The 15,702-nt window shown below is 41.0% G+C and overlaps 1 long non-coding RNA gene across 1 annotated transcript in view; it reads left to right on the top strand.

Moving 5' to 3' along the window:
* Window positions 1–12,215, top strand: part of LOC119511607 — a 76,196-nt gene extending 63,981 nt beyond the window's left edge. The window contains exons 7-8 of the long non-coding RNA XR_005212215.1: window positions 8,870–8,972; window positions 11,497–12,215. This is a non-coding gene — a long non-coding RNA (uncharacterized LOC119511607). The remainder of the gene's footprint in view (window positions 1–8,869; window positions 8,973–11,496) is intronic.
* Window positions 12,216–15,702: the final 3,487 nt, after the last annotated feature.

The following is a 15,702-nucleotide window of genomic DNA, read 5'->3' as shown; positions in this document are numbered from 1 at the left end:
GCTTCCTAAATTCAAACAAAGAAATGCTTTTGTAGGATCATTTGAAGGCTTTTTGAATATGTGGAGCTTGAAAGAATGAGAAATGTACAACCTTGAAATATCAACTGGTGCCCATTTTTGGAAGATTTTCCAAGAACTACTGGTGGGAATTGTTCTTTTCTAATATAAGCATTTAATGCTATAAATTTCCCTCTCAGCACTGTATTAGCTGTGCCTCATACATTTGATATGTTGTATTTTCATTTTCACTTTCACTCTGTATATATATATATTTAAAATTTCCATTAAAACTTCCTCTCTGACCCATTTAGAAGTGTGGTGTTTAGTTTCCAAGGATTTAAAGATTTCCTGTTATTTTTCTGTTTATTTCTAATTAAATTCTCTTGTCAGAGAGCACACTCTATGATTTCAGTTCTTTCATATTTGTTGAGGTTTGTTTTATGGCTCAGGATATGGTTTATTTTGATAAATGTTTTGTGAACAATTGAATAGAATGTGAATTCCACTGCTGTTGAGTGAAGTTTACTATAAATGTCAATTGCATCCTATTGGCTGATGGTATTGGTATGTTCTATATCTTTTATGATATTCTGTCTATTTCTTCTAATGGTAGTTGAGAAAGGGTTATTGAAGTCTCCAACTGTAATTGCGGATTTGCCTATTTCACCTTTCAGTTCTATCAGTTTTTACTTCACATATTTTGCAGCCCTGTTGTTTGGTGCATACACATTTAGGATTGCTATTCTTCTTGGTGGATTGACTCTTTTATCATTATGTAATGTCCCTCTCTGTAACTGATCACTTTCTTTACTATGAAGTGTGCTTTATCTGATATTGATATAACCATTTCTGCTTCATTTTGATTATTGTTTGCATGGTGTATCTTTTTACATCCTTTTACTTTCAACCTACCTATATTGCTACATTTGAAGAGAGATCCTTTTAGACAGCATATAGTGGGGACATATTTTTTTAAAATTTTAATCTAGTCTGCCAATCTGTGTCTTTTAATAAGCATAATGAAACCATTTACATTTAATGTAATTATGGGTGTTAGGGCTTAAATTTTGTTTCCTGTCTGTTTCCTCTGTTTCCTTTTTTTTCTTTTTCTTTTTAGTTCTTGCTTACAGGAGGGTTAGTTGAAATTATTTTTTAAAATTCCATGTTGATTTATCTATGGTGATTTTGAGTGTATCTCTTTGTAAAAACTTTCAGTGGTTCCTCTAAGTATTACATTCCACCTACATCATTTACCACAGTCCACTGCTGCTATTTACATTTTACCAATTTAAGTGAAGTGTAGAAACTACTTTCAGGTCTCTTTATCCTCCTTCATTTATAATATAAGTGACTTCAATATTTACATACATTAAGAATCACATTAAAATTTTTTATAATCTCTGTTTCAATACCAAACAAAATTTAGAAAACTCAAGAGGAGGAGGAAATCCTATTTACCCATATTTTTGCTTTTTCTGTGTTATTTCATCCTTTCTAATGTTCCCAAGATGTCTTCTTTCATAATTTCCTTTCTGTTTTGAGAATGTCCTTTAGCCATTCTTTTAGGATAGATCTGCAGGCATCAAAGTCTCTTATTTATCTTTCATCTGAGAATATCTTGGCTTTCCCTTCATGTAGGAAGCTAGGCAGATATTCTGACAGATAGAGTAGAGGATGGAATGAGAGAATTGTGGGAGACCAGCATGGAAGAAGGAGAGGAAGTCTAGGTGGTTGGCAAATCTGAGCACTAGGGTTTCCATCTAGAAAAGGGAAAGGAGTTTTTCCTCTCAGCATGGTTGTGAGATAATGTGCACTAAATTCCTAGCAGGAGGCTTGACAAGGGCTCAATAAATGAAAGCTAAATTTGCTTCTGATTTTTTTTTATTTTTTTAGGAGATAGAAGATAATGCATGTGTGACCTTGTATTGTGAGTGTTGGGAGGAAAGAAATAACCATGCACAGACCCTACAGACTGAGCATCAGGATCAGATTCACAGAGAACATCAGCCAGAACATAAGGGAGATTACTTGGGGAGAACCATAATATCAAGATATCGACAATTACTTGGAGAAATGAGGATGCCATGATCCAGGTGTTAGGGATTAAAGAAAGTGTCCAAACTTTGAATGTCTAGAAATGGAGCAAACTACAAAATGCTTTGGAAGAGCTAATTGGAGAAAAAAGATGAAAACCGCTGGCTGGAATTTCTAGGCATGCCATTTAAAAAGCACAATGATTTTGACCCTTGATGAATAACTCAGGAGTAAAATGGTTGCTAAGGAAGAGATGATTGCAAAATTGGTGTCAGATTATTGTACTTCAGACAACCTAGACAGAATGGAGAGAGAACAAGGAAATCACAAATAAGGCTCATTATTTGGATACTGCAAGAAAGTGGTGATTGTGGAATGCTAATACAGGGTACAGGTCATGGAAGATTCCCTTGTGAAAAAGAGAGAGCGCAAATCTAAATGAATATAATTACTTAAACACTCCTGATAACCTGGAATGTGAGTCAGAGAAGGTGGGTCTGTCTATGTTGTTATCAACCTTGTGTTCCAGAGAGAGTGGTTCTGGAGAAATTGCAGACCTGTCAGAGTGGCTTGGGGTGGCCTGGCTCTCTGTCAGCAGCTCTCTCCATCCCTCTCTATGCATCAAGGGCCAGCCTCCCTGTGTCCGGGTCACCTTCACATCCCTTCTTCCCTCTTCTACTCCTCCTTTGGCCCTCCAAACACCGCAGACACACTTTAAAAGCTTCTCTGGGCATAAGACTTCTTTCCATGTAGTTTTGCATGTATTTGACCACTCTAATGAGTGTTAATTTTTCAGATTCTCAGAGTTTGGGAAGATTTTCAGAATAAAAGTGTCATCTGTCCTATGTGTGTTTGCTCTTTGATAGGAAAGGATGGAGGTCTTTGCTCTCTAATGATGAGGAATATTTTAATCTAAGGGATTTCAGGCACCTGAAAGCATAAAAGGATTACGGATCCCCACCCTCCATAGACTATGGATCTCCACCCCTCATGGATTATGGACCCCACTCCCATGGACTATGGATCCCCACCCCCTCAAGTAGGGTGGACCTGGAAGGTCAGAAGTGTCTTTTTCATATTTGTCTCTCAGTGCCTAGCTGGATCCTGGACACACTTGTACAGACTGGACCCCATACAGAAAGGCATATTGTGGACTATTTGGTATCCTTAAGAGAAATGGGGTGTACGCTAATGGGGGAAGGGTCATTTCCTCAAGTAGTTTGAATAGAGAAAAGACCTTCAACAAGACAATGAAGGTATACCCTAAGAATCTGGCTTACCATCTACATTTAGAAAAATATTATGCAGGGTACATTTAAAGTAAAACACACACACACAATTAATAAGAGAGAAGGGCACAATTACCCTCCTCAATATTATAATTACATTGTTAAATTACCTATATTAAAACTGGCTATATACAATTAGCAGTATTAAAATATTCATGTAAATTAAGACTAATTCATTTAATTTACATTTGCAGGTGTATTTATGGGAGGTAAAAGATATGCAGCTAGCATTAAGAGGCAATCCAGTTACCCGGGAGGATGACAGTGATGGATGGGTGCCTTGGGCAGGAGGACAGAAGAAATAACTTGGGCACCCTAGAGGCCTTTGCATTGTTTGGCCACAATTGTCCCACAGTCCAGGACACCAGTTTTGCAGCCAAGAGAGGCACTGAGTAAAGTAAGGTGGGGTCCCTTGTCCAGGCAGTCTAGGGTGGTAGGAGCCTGAGTCCTTCATGATCAGAGGCTGGGTGGGATTTTAACAGACGTGTGATGCCTGGAGCCCAGGCCTGGCTGACCTAAGTGTGCAAGGCTGTGGCAGATGGCGCTGAGTTCCCGCCATTGACCCTCCAGGAATGAGCATGACCACCATGTGAATGTTGTTGCCTTTTTCTTGGTGACATATATTTTTTTAAAAGTACAATGAATTAGAACTAGTTGTTTCTTTCCTTCCTTCTTTAACTATATTTTATTCTTCCTTCCCCCCAAGATTCTGGAAGAACTTAAGGTGGCTGCCATAAAAACATGGTGGTCTGGAGGCAGATTCCAGATAGAGGCTCTGTTCTAGTTTGCTAATGCTGCTGGAATGCAAAACACCAGAAATGGATCAGCTTTTATAAAGGGGGTTTATTCAGTTACAAAGTTACAGTCTTAAGGCCATAAAGTGTCCAAGGTAATACATCAACAATCAGGTACCTTCACTGGAGAATGGCCAATGGTGTCTGGAAAACCTCTGTTAGCTGGGAAGGCATATGGCTGGCGTCTGCTCCAAAGTTCTGGTTTCAAAATGGCTTTCTCCCAGAATGTTCCTCGCTAGGCTGCGGTTCCTCAAAAATGTCACTCTTAGTTGCTCTTGCAGTGTTTGTCCTCTCTTAGCTTCCCCGGAGCAAGAGTCTGCTTTCAACAGCTGTCTTCAAACTGTCTCTCATCCGCAGCTACTCTCTCAGCTTCTGTGCATTCTTCAAAGAGTCCCTCTTGGACATAGCAAGCTTGCTCCTTCTGTCTGAGCTTATATGGTGTTCCAGTAACCTCATCAAGGCCCATGCTGAATGGGTGGGGCCACACCTCCATGGAAATTATTCAATCAGAGTTATCACCCACAGTTGGGTGGGGCGCATTTCCATGGAAACAACCTAATCCAAACGTTCCAACTTAATCCCCATTAATATGTCTGCCCCACAAAATTGCATCAAAGAATATGGCTTTTTCTAGGGGACATAATACATTCAAACCAGCACAGGTTCCTGCTGGGAAGATGTTGTGTCCTCTTTACTTCCCTGGGATGGTGGAAGCCATTCCATAAAGCCAGCAGGAAGTGTTCCCTTAGTGTAAGTGAAACATTGACGAATGGGAATGGCCAATACTTCCTGAGTGCTTCTCTGTGCCAGACACTGCCATAAGTGTCCTATAAATGTCCTATTGCAGAACCTCATATCATCTCCCAACAAACTTTTGAGGCAATCATATTGTTACAGATGAGGAAGTGGAGGTGGAGAGGGTTGGGAGCTCATCCAAGGTCAAGATTCTTATAATAAAGGATGGGGCTGTGATTTCAACCCCAAGTGACTGGTTTGAGAATTTGCGCTGATACCACCACCGGATACCACCTCCCGCATTTATACTATTAGCATGATAAAACTATCCACTTCTTTGGCAACCTGGGGCAAGTCGCTTACTCTTCTGATGTTTTTGTTCTCACATTGCTAGAAGAGGCGGGCATCATACAAGGGAGAGCAGGGTGCTGTGGAATGGACACTGTGCTGTTATTCAGAAGAACTGCCACAAAGAGCTGGGTGGCCTTGAAAAGTTACTTTGCCTCTCTGAGCCATATCTCCTTTGGTCTACAGAAATCCCAGGCTGGGTGCTATTATTAGTACCTCTAGTTTATTTATGAAAATAGTAACTTTTAGGGATGGGAGGAAGGTCAAGGAAGATGAGGAACCCATAGTTGCCTGAAAAATTCCAAATCCCAGCATTTAAGCACTAAACCACTTGGCCTCTCCTAGCATTCTTCTGTGATTCTGATGCCCATTAAACCCACTTTGCAGAGTTGATAGGAGAATCAAATGAGGCAATCCTATTGAAAGAGCTTTGTAAACTAAAAATTCTTACGCAAATAGGAGGTATAGCTGGGCAGTGAAGATACATGGTAGCTCTCCAGAGTGTGAAGAATTTACATGTGTTCCAAGACTGGAAGCAGTCAGCTCTGGGAAGGAGAAGTAAAGAACACAAATATCCTATCTGAGTTCTACTCCAGGTTTTCTGGGTTCTGAAACTCATATAATTTGGGGGACCTTCTAAAGGAAAAGAATACTCAATTATGAATGACAAATTGCTCAGACTCTTCCTTAGGTTTTGGGAGACATTTGGGGGAATGAGTGTCTGGGAAACATAAGCTCCACCAGCTTCACAGAAAAGCCATCCCAGGTTCTGCCCTTGGTTCTGCAACTTAGAAGCTGTGTGACCCAGAGTAAACATTTGACTTCTCTGAGCCTCAAGTCTCTGGCTATAAGATGAGGATAATTATACCTATCCTGAGGGAGGAGTGTCCTCGAAGCTTGAATGTTCATCCGATGGTCTGTATCATTTAAAATGGAAATGCTAAGAAGCTGACAATGAGAAACAGATTAATTAATTAATTAGGCTCTGTTGTACAGTATTTGTGGAAACTGATGGAACTTCTCTGCAGAAAAGAAGGGCCATCTGCTTGCTCTTCCTATAACTTCCCGTTCCAAATTCCTACTTTTCTGCATTTATTTGGAGTTTCTCCAGCTCAGTAGAAAATCAGCTTTGTTCCGTGAAATGCATGAAATTCTCACCACCTAAAGTCATCTTTGTTGGGGTCACTTTCGATCTGTTGTGCTAACCTTCCCATGTCCCTAGGACTGTACTTAGATGGAGTTCCTGGGCACCATTGACTGGTCATTTGAAACTCGTGGACCGTGCCAACACCACAAGCCACAGGCCCCTGCAAATTATTCTTCTGTTATGATGGTGGTGCAAGTTTTGAAATGAGTACTCATCTGTGAATCTTTGTAGAATGATCCTTACATGTGGATGCTTCTGGTGTTTAGACTATTGAATCAGGGACCTTCTATTCTACTTGCTTTTGGTAAAAATGACCCTTACAGCTCCTGGTGGGTTCCCTCTTTAGGGCATCCTTCTAGACCTCAACTACAACTCTTGGAAGGAAACTTGCAGATTGTGTGGGTCCACCAGGTTAGGTTATTGGATTAACAATGACCTAGCCCCCTGGCGTATGCCATGCAGTGGGAAAAATGGGGAGCCTTCCATGTTTCATTCCTTGGGCTTGTGCCCTTGGGAGTTTTCCATTAAATACTGGGTTACGTTTGTACTGAGTTCCCGTGAGATACTGTTATGTTACAAACCTTGCCTATACCCTGCTTGCCAGGAAAGTTTTGGGTTTATGCTCAGGACTTTCTGCAGTTAAGAATTAAGACAAATGGAGGCTTTTTTTGTTTTGTTTTGTTTTGTTTAATTACTTCATATTTCAAAACAACAACTGGACTTGGATATTTGGGTCGAGGATTGTTTGGTTAGTGCTTAGGGTGAGTGCATTCATTAGTAAGGACTTATTTACACTAGTTTCAGCAAAAACACATTTGTTTGTACAAATAAGGAACAGAGTAGGAGCATGTTTACAGCATCCCTATTTGCCAACTCGGAAAGAACTCACCCTGCAGACACAAGGACCTATCGACCCCCTAACTCTCCTTCTCCAGCGAGTTAGCATGGAAAACAGGCACAGCTCTTTGGGGCTGCCTTCTAGACATCACCTTCAGCTCTTAGACGGAAACGTGCATATCGTGTGGATCAACCAACCCTAGTCAGCAGTAGCTCCTCCAGCATTCCTGACAGGAGCTTATCCAGCTCTTTCTGAGCACATTGAAAGACAGGATCCCTCCTCCTTAGGGGAATGACCATTGCTTTTTGGAACAATTCTGTTAAGTGTTTTTTTTAATATCAGTGCAAGGTCTGGCTCTGTATAATCTCTTCCTGTGTATTCTAATTCTCTCCTCTGGAGACAAAACAAAGCTTTTCCCTCTTCCACACAAGAGTGCTTCAAACATTTGGAGGTAGCTCTGTCATCTACCCTTTGATCTTTTGGCCTCCAGGAAATATCCGGTTCTTTATGCATTCTGTTAAGACGTGGTTTCTAGCACTTTCCGATCCCGGCTGACTTTCCCTGACGTTGGTCTGGCCCAGGGGAGGGACCGGGACACCCCTCACTTTGAAGTATCCTTCAGGCTCCCAACCTCAGTATTTGGATTTCCTCTGACAGATTGTGAGAACCCAGCCACCAATTAAAGTTAGTAGGCAATTGTTTCTCAATATAATATTATTACTATGATGTTACGAAAGTGTACCTGATCTTCTGGCTATAACCAGGTTGGGGTAGAGATGTATATTATGAGGATTTATACATTTTAATCCCTGTTACCTCTCTTTCTTCTGCAGGGAAGTGTCAGTTGCCCAGCTGGCATTTCCCAAAGGCTCAGGGTCTCAGCTAGGGAGAGAGAGCAGGCCAGAAACGTCCTTATCTCCTCAAACGGGTGGAGGGCAGGAGACGTTTGCAAAAGGTTTCCAGTTGACTTTGTTGCATAAAAATCCCCACTCGGGGTTGAGGAGCTTGGAGGAAGGACACCAGATTTGCCCCTGGTCTTGTCTCCACAGAGATGTTACTGTTTGCAGGCTCAGGGGAACCCTCTTAGATCCCCTGCTTCATTGTCTCAGAAATTTCAGGAAAAAAAATGTTGTCTATAGGGTTTCAAAGCTGCTTCTGGACTCGGGAGCCCATGCACAAGGTATTTGTTAGGAATGTTGCACCCCTTGGGGATGGCCTTGCCTGGTCACCTCACTCCCAGGCCCCCTGCCAGCCCCCTGCTTTGTGTTTAAGGGGAGCCCACCTGGTATCCAGATCCAAGTACAGGAGAGATTACAGTTAGAGGCCATTTTAAAGTTCAATGTCTTGGAACATTTTCATTTCAAATTTGTTATTTTAAGCCCAGATTGAGATTTAACAACTCTTTTTGGGATTTCAGTTTGTGGTCGAGGTCTGAGGTCTGAGGAATGCGTGCTTAATTTTTTTCATCCTATGACCAGTATGTCATCCTAGACTAAATAGATGCACATTTTGTAAATCCCACAGAATCCCTGAGAGAAGCACTGGTGTTTATATAAATGCTTGCATGTTTGAGTGAACTTAACTAAAGGAAACAATTACATTTGGTTCCAAAGCCTTGGTGGAACTCTAGTCAGATCTTAATTTCTCCATCAGCATGGATTTCTCTCTTCTCTGTTTTCCCAAGGAACTTCATGTATATGTACAGCAGTGCAATTTATTTATGGACATTACGGTCTCCTCAAGTTGACCTGATCTTTGTGAGAACGAAGACCGTGCCTTGTACATCTGTGAGTTCCCAGCACTTTGCCTGGTAAACCCTCCTTAAATTGAACTGAGGCTGTGCTCTGGCTGAGTTTTGATGTCAGGGTGGAATTTTCAAACTCTCTGAAGAAGCAGTGGAGGTAACTGACTGAAGTTGGATGCATGAGCAGACAAAAAGCATTATAGCGGGAACCTTGAGAAGGAATAGTCTCTATCTTCCCCAGAAAGAAAGAAGGGGAGGATACCTCTTTTGGTTTCCATAAAGTCTCTCCTAAGCCAAGACTGTGGTTTCACTTGAATATACATCTCATGGACACAGAAAGGTGGAGAACCATTGGCTGTTTAAGAAAGAATGGTCTTAAAATGGTGCCTTTGTTGGCTGTTCTCAGTGGACCGGGTTCTAGAGAATAACATCACATCTTATCCATCTCTGTACCAGCAGTGCTGAACACACCAACCATGGGGGGTTGGACAACAAAAGTGCATTGAATTTGAATGTATAAAGAAGTGAATGGCTGAATACTTGGGGTAGACTGGAGAACACATGAAAAGTAGTTTCAGGGAACTTCTCAGCCACACTACTAAAAAAAAGTAATGTAACCATATACACATGACTTCCCAGTCATAGATACAGAATTCCTAGAACCAGTTATTTCCTTTCCCACTACTGGATAGGAATGTGCAAAAAGTGGCAATATTATCCAAGAAGCTGCAGAACATATACAGTAAATAAGACACTACAGATAAACAAATAAATCTTAGCTTAAACATTGGTTCTCAAAACAGAATACAGCCACATAAAGTGATAGTTTTTAAAAAAATCGGTGAATTGCGCATCTGGGGAGTTTTCTAAGTGAATTCTATGACAATTGGAGGGCAAATGTATTTTTTGGCAAAATTCTAATGTGGGAAAGGGGGTCCCTCTCAGGCCCACCAGCTGGCAGGGGGCTCGAGCCATTTTAGGGGTAGCAGAGCCGAGAGCTGTCAGGACTTCCAAGGGATTTAACAGTCGAGAGGTCAGAATTCCCTGAGTAAATAACTTCCATTTCCACTCCTGCTGCCAGCTGTCCAAGGAGGGGAACACCTAAGTTGTGTGTCCCCAAAGGAAATGGGAGGCAGTTTCTCTTTTCCCACAGGGCCCCTCCTAAGCTTGCCCCTCTGCTGACTGAAATTCCACCATTAGAGTGGCATGCCTTTGGCTCAAAATTTGTTCAAGGTTAAAATTTAAATACTCCCAAGATGGATAATATTTTCGCCTTGTGGTATTCTTTTCAAACCTATTCCTGCTCATGAAGAGCATTTTAGAGCCTAAACTGAGACAAATATTGACTGAAGGAGAGGACAAGGGTGGAGGGGGTTGGTATGAAGCTGTGGAGTCTCCCCTGGGCTGGGGAACCAGCGCCCCAACCTCCCAGCTGTGCTCTCGCTTCCCAGTGAGGCCCTCGCCTGCCACCGGCTATGCCTGAATCACCCTCCGCTTTAGGCTTTCCCGTCAGAACAAAACAGGGAAATAAATAGTCATGACAAGATGAAAAGGAACCACACGGACTGTTTAAACTCATGAGTGGAAAGCAAACTATGAGCAGACCGTTGTCCCCGCGGGCCTTTGAGTGTGTTTATAAAGAAGACCCAATGCTAGAAGGTTCTGATGAGGATCCAGGGTAATTCAGTTACCCCAAGGGAAGCTGGGCCAAAGCCCATGGCCTTTCCTTTAGGAAAAAAAAGCACCAGCTTCTCTGACACGGTCATCGGCAGGGTTCTGTGTTGAAAGCAGCCCCCAACCAGCCGACCCAGCTCTGACCAGCCCCCCTGGGCCTTTACGTCCCATTAAAAGAACATCAGACACATATAAAGGTTCTCATTCTCTAGGTTCTTCTCTCTGTAGGGTTCAGAAACCCTGGTGTCTGTTTCCCCATTGCCTCCATTTGTTGGGCTCATGAATTTTGGCAACTTATTTCAATTTCTGAGACTCAGGTTCCTTCCTTGTAAAATGAGTGGCTGTCATTGTCACCCATGAGACCATTTAAAACTCTATGGCCCATACACAGGTAAGCAAAAATTATATTAAATCCATAAAGGGTCAGTAGCTCAAATTGCAACAAACTCACTAGTCAGAGGGGCTATTGGCAAGCAGCCTTAGGAAAACCTGCTGGGCCACCCTCCAATTCCAGGTTAAAATGGCTTATCCGTAGGCAGCTGCCCTGCACCTGTTGCAGTTACTGCTGCAGATGCTCCTACCACATGCATTGCTGCCGTCCCCCAAATGATGTCATTGCCGATATATGCATTTTATTTGAACTGCAGTCACCCTGTCCTTGCAATTGATTCTATTGCATTACAGGCTCTTCCGAATGCACTGAAAACAAAAAGCAGAGGGGAGGTGGAAAGTATAATATGCCATCAACAAATGATGCTTAAGAGGTTATGCATTTTTGTTCTTTGTCATTTAAGAGTGCTTGATCCGTCAAAAAACATCGATGATTTTATCTCATTCAATGAGGTCATAATGAAATATACATATTTTTCTTTTGGGTCCTTTCTTCTCTGCAGATTCTGGCAGCCACACAGAGCCATGCTCTACTAGGACAATCTGCAACTCGGTGCTAGCCACATAAAAAGAAACATCACAGTTCCATGATGCAAGTTTGGTCTTCCAAGTGGACCTGATATGAAGTCATGCTCAATATGCTCGTGACAATGTTGAGATTGGGCAGGTGGGTAAGGGTCTGATAATGACAGACCTTCCACTTTGGAAAAATTATCTTACAGGTACAGGGGGGCCTTTGTTGGAGGGCTTAATACATTGGGCAAGACGGACTTGCTTGCATCCTGGAAGGACTTCTTCGGCAGTGTGTAGATGATGGTTTTGAGGGGAATGGTAAAGTCAGAAAGATCAGTTAGAAAGCTACTGAAATAACCTAGCACAGAAAAACTGACTGTTCAAGCTAAGGCAGTAAGGCTGAAGAAGAGGAAATAGATTTTTTAAAAAATAATATACTTTGTTTCTAAACATAATTCTATTTTGGATGGATGTACCAAACCAGTCCCGTTTTGTATTTTGTCTCCAAATGCTTTGGATGTTACTTTAAAAATTGCAATAGTATATATGCAACTCAAAATTTCCCCTTTCACCACTTTCGAGTACAATTCAGTGCATCAATTGTTTTCATAATATTGTGCCCCCACCCCCAATATCCATTACCCAAACTTTTTCATCACCCCAGAGACTCTGTACCCATTAAACAATAACTGCCTGTTCCCCACCTCCCCAGTCCCTAGTAACTTGTAATCTACTATTTGTCTCTAGGTATTTGCTTATCTAGGTATTTTATATAAGCAAGATCATACATTATTTGTCCTTTCATGTCTGACGTATTTTACTGAGCATGATGTCTTCAAGGTTCCACCATGTTGCAGCATGCATCAGAACTTCATTCCTTTTTATGGCTGAATAGTATTCCATTGTATGGATACACCACCCTTTGTTTATGCATTCATCTGCTGATGAACACTTGGGTTGTTTCCACCTTTTGGCTAATGTGAATAATGCCGCGATGATGACTACTTGTACATTGGCGTAGGGGAAATAGGTTTGATGACTACTTAGGGAAAAATAATTTATGGGACTTGCAGATCAGTTAAATGTAGAGGGCAAAGAGGAGAGAAAAGTGCCTGGATTCTGGATTAGGTAGAAGGGGGGAAGGTGGTGATGCTAAGCATGAAAGTGAATGGGAGGGAAGCCAGTTTAGGCGGGAAGACGATGTGTTCAGCTTTTGACATGTTTGGCTTGAAGTGCTTTTGAGACACCCAAATGCAGTAAGCATTTGGGTAATGCATTTGAAGCCCAGGAGAGAGTCAATGAGCTTTCAGGTATAGCAGAGGTATTGGATTAAATCACCCAGATGATGGCGTGACAAGACAAGGCCACAGATGGAGCCAAACTAACACTAACACTCATGGTAGGGTTGAAGGACAGAGGCCACCAAGGAACTGGGGTGCTGTGGCCAGAGAAATGATAGGACCCCAGGGGAGGGAGGTTCCATGGAAGTCCAGGGTATCCAGGGTAGACAGAATGTCAAATTGAGGATGGCTAAGAGTGTCAGGTGTTGTAGACTGAAAAGTATCTGTTGGAATTTGCCAACTGGAAGGTAACTAAAAACTTGGGGAAAATAGTTTCAGTTGAAAACAAATTACCTCTAAGTTCTCATTCACTGTAAAACTCTATGAGTCTGGGATAAGTGGTGATCTGTTCATAAGGCTAGTCTTTGAGAGAAATTTAGGATGGAAGTTATATATATATATATCCTTTTTATGGAAATATACATATATACACATATATTTCTTTTTTTATGGAAATATATAATACAATATAATATAACCCCTAATAACCATATTTTTATAGCCAAGTTATGCTTCAGTTACATATTATTGAGAATTAATTTCTTTTTTTACTTCCTGCCAACCTGAAGGGGTGTTAAAAGAAGTGTACCCTGTTCAACTCCTGACGTTCATGTCTAGAAACTGGACCCTGCTTTAAATGACTGTTAACGTTTGTCGAATTCTGAATGTCAGCCCTGGGTTTTTGTTCAGAGAACTAGCAGCGATCTTGGTTTCCTCTTTAGCTCTGGGGTCCCTGCCAGCTCCCTCAAGCACCCAGCTGTCTTGCCCCTGCTGGGGTAAGTTGCCCCAATGCCTGAACATGCCCTGGTATTTGGGGGTGTGGGAAGCAGGAAATAATAAGCATTGGTTTTACTGGTTTCTACAAGCACTTGGTCCCTCCTTGGGGTCTTTTGTCAAGAGGTTGAGATCAACTGAGGCATGTAAAGTGGGCCCTTCCAATGGCCATTCAACCTCAGTGTAACAGGTGGAATGAACAACATCCCTTAAGTGTTTACAAACCACACGAGGAGTTTGATGGGGTAAAAAAAGACCAAAATCTCTACCCTTCTCTCCTAAAGCACAGTTCAAAACGACCTCCAAAAATTGAGTGGGCACCCGCTAACTTGTTGACCTCCATGCCCAGCCAGCAGTAGAGAACCAGGAGTCAACAACAAAAGAACTGAAGGTTGGCGTCTTGTTCGCCAGAGCTGCTACGACAAATGCCAACATTTATTTCTGACACGAGTGAGGCAGATGTGCCTGCATTTTTATATCATGTGCATGAACACACGTATGCCACAGACTTCTGTTATCTTAAATCCACGAATGGGTCTTTAAGTCACAAATGTTTGAGAACAAATTTGTGATTAGAATTAAAATCTTACAGTTTTCTTTAAAACTATTTTTGCTGGAAGGTCTTAAAAAGCTGGTTTCAAAACTATTTTGTCTTACTTTCATTGTTAGATTTTGAGGCCAGAATTAAAAAAAAAAAGGAAAGTTGTTGGGAGCTCAGGAGTCAGGAGCCTTGGGTGTTTCTGACATGGGTTGTACAGTTGTCCCCAGGCTCAGCTGATTCCGCTTCCCAAAACCTGAACAGGGAATTCTAAAGTTTAACTGATAGTCCAGTTTATTTTATCCACAGGCTATTGTATTTTGTTAGTAGAGGAAAATTTTGTTTTTATATCAGTCTTTTTCTGACTAATTCAATTAAATCTGCCCTCAAATATGCCATGTGAATAGGACAAGCATATAGTTTTCATTCTCTAATGACATAGATCTAACTTTTTAATTTCTAATGAAAAATCTTTTCTTTATTATTAAAGCTTGTCTTTTTTATCCCCTTTCAAAAATATTTTTAATGTAAAACATGACCATAATAGCAGTATGTTCACTGCTGGCTTGACTTGTTTCTTGATAAAGCTAATGAGACATTGAGGAAAGGCATGCATAATACGAATGAACAGAATAAGCAATTAAAAAAGAACTAAGAATTGCCCTTTGATTTTTTTAGTTTATATTATTTTTTTAAATTCAATTTTGTTGAGATATATTCACATATCATACAATCATCCATGGTGTACAATCAACTGTTCACAGTACCATCATATAATTGTGCATTCATCACCCCAATCTAGTTTTGAACATTTTCCTCACACCAGAAAGAATCAAAATAAGAATAAAAAATGAAAGTAAAAAAGAACACCCAAATCATCCCCCCCCATCCTATTTTTCATTTAGTTTTTGTCCCCATTTTCCCACTCATCCATCCATACACTGGATAAAGGGAGTGTGATCCATAAGGCTCTCACAATCACACTGTCACCCCTTGTAAACTACATTGCTATACAATCGTCTTCAAGAGGCAAGGCTACTGGGTTGCAGTCTGATAGTTTCAGGTATTTTCTTTTAGTAAAGCTTGTCTTTTGACTTCCCGATAATGTAACAAAAAATTTGGACATCATAAATAATAGTAATACACATAGATTTTAAAAGACTATGAAACTCATTTAAAAGGAAAAAACAAACCTTTGATATAAATGATTTGATGTAGGTACGGAGCAAAGCCTGGTAAGAATCAAGCTGGGAGAAATCAGCCTAACTGTTGGGGATTCAATGGCCCCCACAAAACACATGTTTAGGTCCTGACTCCCGATCCAGGGGGTGGGACACTTTTTTTTTTTTTTTATCATCATTTTATTGAGATATATTCACATACCACACAGTCATACAAAACAAATCGTACTTTCGATTGTTTACAGTACCATTACATAGTTGTACATTCATCACCTAAATCAATCCCTGACACCTTCATTAGCACACACACAAAAATAACAAGAATAATAATTAGAGTGAAAAAGAGCAATTGAAGTAAAAAAG

The sequence above is a fragment of the Choloepus didactylus genome, chromosome 16 (genome assembly GCF_015220235.1).
Source record: "Choloepus didactylus isolate mChoDid1 chromosome 16, mChoDid1.pri, whole genome shotgun sequence".
Classification (NCBI taxonomy): Eukaryota; Metazoa; Chordata; class Mammalia; order Pilosa; family Megalonychidae; genus Choloepus; species Choloepus didactylus.
This window is presented reverse-complemented; position numbering and strand designations above follow the sequence as displayed.